At 38.3% G+C, this 4,056-nt stretch overlaps 1 long non-coding RNA gene across 1 annotated transcript; it reads left to right on the plus strand.

Moving 5' to 3' along the window:
* Window positions 1-559: 559 nt before the first annotated feature.
* On the plus strand, window positions 560-3,074 carry LOC126997729 (uncharacterized). The gene is made up of 3 exons (XR_007752361.1): window positions 560-978; window positions 1,685-1,809; window positions 2,361-3,074. It is a non-coding gene; the product is annotated as an uncharacterized LOC126997729 (long non-coding RNA).
* The last annotated feature ends 982 nt before the right edge of the window (window positions 3,075-4,056 follow it).

Genomic DNA, 4,056 nt, shown 5'->3' on the forward strand with positions numbered 1-4,056 from the left:
GCGCAAATCACCAATAGTCAATAGTTGTCATGAGTCACCAGCACGCTTAATTACGCGGGGAGAATTTGTCTCGCTCAGCCAAGTGGCATCCTGAAAAAAATCTTATTTACCATACATATTAATTTTCAATACCAATATTCTTACTAATATAAACACAATGTTATTTGTCTATAATAATTTATGATGTCAACTCAAGTACATAATGTAAATATCTTTTTAGAGGCGAAACAGTGATCGAAGGGGTGTTGCAGCTACATCATTTTTCACGAGTGAACCAAAGCGAATATTACAAAAAAAATAATTTGTATCGCCTTTCTAGAGATTATTCTTCGCACAGTAAGTATGGAACACATAACCGTTACGTGTTTTTTGCGAAAAAAACGAAAATGTGTGGCCGAAGCCGAAATGATCTGCTCAGTTGACGCCGAAATCGAAATTGACGAACCCTCCTGCCAGAACCAAAACAAACATCCCGCGCGCTTATTTACTTGTTGCTACTGTCCTCGAACATGACAGTCTACATATGTGCTGTTGCCGACTGCAAATCCTCTTCGAAGAAGGATCCTGAGGTGAAGGGCTGGGCTCGTTTTCCAAAGAAAAAAGAGGCTGCCCGAAGACGTTTGTGGGTGACCAGATGTAAGAGGGGACCTACATGGAAAGCCACCCGACACCATGCACTGTGCTCAAATCACTTTATAGACTGGAACAACGGGCCGTCACCATCGCATCCTGATCCAGAGTTGTTCGGCTACAATCAATGGAGGCCGAAAAACAACGCTGGTGCCATCAGTGGGCTTGGAGCACGAACACCAGCGGCTGACAGAGGCGATCAAGAACCACTAACCCAGTCACTGCCCTCTTCACACTCTGCCCCTGCCTTGCCAGTCAACATTGACTTCATAAAGGAAACTGACGAAGAAGTACAAACTGATGTCCATATTGAAGTCAAGACATGGGCTCACAATGCATCAGTTCAAGGTATGTTACTATACCATGCAGTTTTAGTGTTGATTTGAACATCTTTTATGGTAAATTTATGGCACAAATTTACAAGTGGGTTGCTTTACATCAGATTAGGTTTATTATCCCTTTTAGAAGGTCTAGAATGTAGAAATCGTGTAAGAAATAACTTATTACATGAGTTTTGTCTAGGGAAATTGTGTTATTCTATAAATCGGTGCCATGTAGCCGACTTGAAAACATTCACCACTTGTACCTACACTGATGAATGAAGTAATTGCCTGCATTTCTTTACCTAAGCATAGCAAACTTACTAGAGTAATGGAAAAAAACTTAAGCATTGCCAAGGAAGCCAAATTAGTGTTTATTTACTTTAAAACAGCTCATTCACTTTAGAATTTCAGGTTAATCATTACTGTTTCAACTTGTAAAAGTTTATTACTATTTTATAAGTTGGAAACATGTGTAGCTGACAGGATTGTAGAAGTTGAAAGTATTAATTACTCTAAGATATTTCCTTCTATAAAATGACATTCACAAATCATTCCTGAAACATGTAAGAATTACTCTAGTCGAGGGGGGCAGAGGCCGTAAGTTAGGGGTTTTAGTTTAATTGCTCTGTCGCTGACCTAGCAGCAGGCTGTGTGCTCCTATATGTGACATTGTGTAGAAATGTCTTTTGAATGATACATATATCTGAACTTTATATTTCATTTTCCCACAGTTGATGCTGAACAGTTTCTCCAGATAGAGGTAGTGCCGGAACCACAGGATCACACCTATTCAGCATCAGCCATTGCTACTACTTCAGCAGCTGAGCCCAAGGATGTTGGAGTACAAGTTGAAAGGGTTAGTTATATATACATATATAAACAAGTAAAACGCCTCGGAAGGCGATGTACGAGCGAAGCCGAAACACACACACACACACACACACACACACATACACACACACACACATACACACACACACACACATACACACACACACACACAATACACATACAGAGAGAGAGAGAGAGAGAGAGAGAGAGAGAGAGAGCCAGCCAGCCAGCGCGTTTTATCTTGTCATAGCGGCTTGCCCCGCCGTGTATAAAATCTTATATTTTTTCAAAGGCCTATATCTCAAAATTTTGAGTGAACGGAAAGGTGACGCTATACACCATTAGATAGATAATTTCATTGCGCTTCTTTTGGTATATGTGTCCGCTTTCGCTGAGGCAAAAGGAAGTTGGAGTAAATTAAGGAAAACTGTTGAAAGTTATATATATATATATATATATATATATATATATATATATATATATATATATATATATATATATATATATATATATATATATATATATATATATATTTATATATATATATATATTAGATATCTTTTTTATGCTTTTCAGGAGGCAGATCTAACAGAAGCACCTACTGATCAGAGAGCCCGGACCAGAGGAAGGATTCTTGCTAGTGACAAGAGTGTTCAGCGCTATACAGGTCTTCCTAACAAAAGTGTTTTGATTTCTATTTATCAGACCATTAAAAAGAGAGTAAAAACAATTAATTACTGGAAAGGGCCAAAAAGCATAAAGGAAAATTTAAAGAAAGGGGCACGTGGCCATAAGAAAATACTAGATACTTTTGATGAGTATTTAATTACACTTGTGTACATCCGTCAAGGTTTTCCGGGCTGGTTTTTAGGCGACTTATTTGCAGTCTCACAAGCTTCACTTTCATGCATCACTAATACCTGGATAAATGTATTGTATGAGGTACTGCAACCGTGGCTATTGTGGCCTTCAGCTCAGCAAGTTAGGGACAACCTTCCTGATTGGTATCCAGTAAAGTATGCAGATACAAGGGTAATTTTGGATTGCACAGAGATTTATATCAACAAACCAGCAAACTGCTCTGCTCAAGCAATGACATACTCCATGTATAAGCATCACAACACTGCCAAAGTTCTTGTTGGCATAACACCAACAGGAATTATTACATTTGTGTCAACTCCATATGGTGGTAACACATCTGATAGGCACATTGCAGAGGTTGAACTGATAGACAAAATTGAACCAGGAGATGCTGTCATGGTGGATAGAGGGTTCAATATTGGAGACCTACTGCTGCAATGTGGTGCAAACTGCACATGCCACCCTTAACTTCAAGAAAGAGGATTGTTCAGGAAGGGCACTAAATGCACAAGAAAGAATCAGAACAAGGGAGGTTGCTTCATTGAGGGTGCATGTTGAACGTGCTATTGAAAGAATGAAGAATTTCAAAATTTTATCAGGACAGCTCGATAATAAGCTTTGGCCCCTTTTGCATCAAATTTCAGTAATAGTTGCTGTTTTCTGCAATTTAATGCCCTCTCTGTGCAACTAAATGTTGACACAAATGTCAATGTTCATGTCTATATTTACAAATATCATTATATACTTAAGAGCTCTGAATTCACATAATTATGTAATGTTATGGTACACTATTTTGTTTATGAATTTGGATTAGGTTTATCGGATATGAATAAGTCAATGAAGGTGTGAATAAAACTACTTTTGATTCCAGATATTTTATTACATCATCTGAGATTCATCATATAAAGTTACATGCTCTGTGTTTGTGTGTGTGTGTGTGTGTGTGTGTGTGTGTGTGTGTGTGTGTGTGTGTGTGTGTGTGTGTGTGTGTGACAGCAATCTTCTTTGCCCCCAAAGGGCAAGTAAGGTACCCAAAGAAATCTTAAACACAAATACAAAACAATTATACAAAAACAATTTTTTTTCATCACCACAGTCCAGAGGAGAGAGAGAGAGAGAGAGAGAGAGAGAGAGAGAGAGAGAGAGAGAGAGAGAGAGAGAGAGAGAGAGAGAGAGAGAGAGAGAGAGAGAGAGAGAGAAAAGCATGGAACAGTATCTTGTCAGTTCCCTCTAAATAAGTTCTTCATCCCATAATTTTGGCATTACAAATTTTTCATGAAAAATTAAACTTTTTTGCACCTCTCTATTAAACCTCTCCTCATCAAAGCAAATTCTTTGAATGGTTAGGTGTGGTGTTGCTTTTGTGAAAATAATGAAGTCACACCAGGAATAGTTGGCACCTAGCTGTGTT

Source organism: Eriocheir sinensis, chromosome 12 (genome assembly GCF_024679095.1).
Source record: "Eriocheir sinensis breed Jianghai 21 chromosome 12, ASM2467909v1, whole genome shotgun sequence".
In the NCBI taxonomy this organism is placed as follows: domain Eukaryota; kingdom Metazoa; phylum Arthropoda; class Malacostraca; order Decapoda; family Varunidae; genus Eriocheir; species Eriocheir sinensis.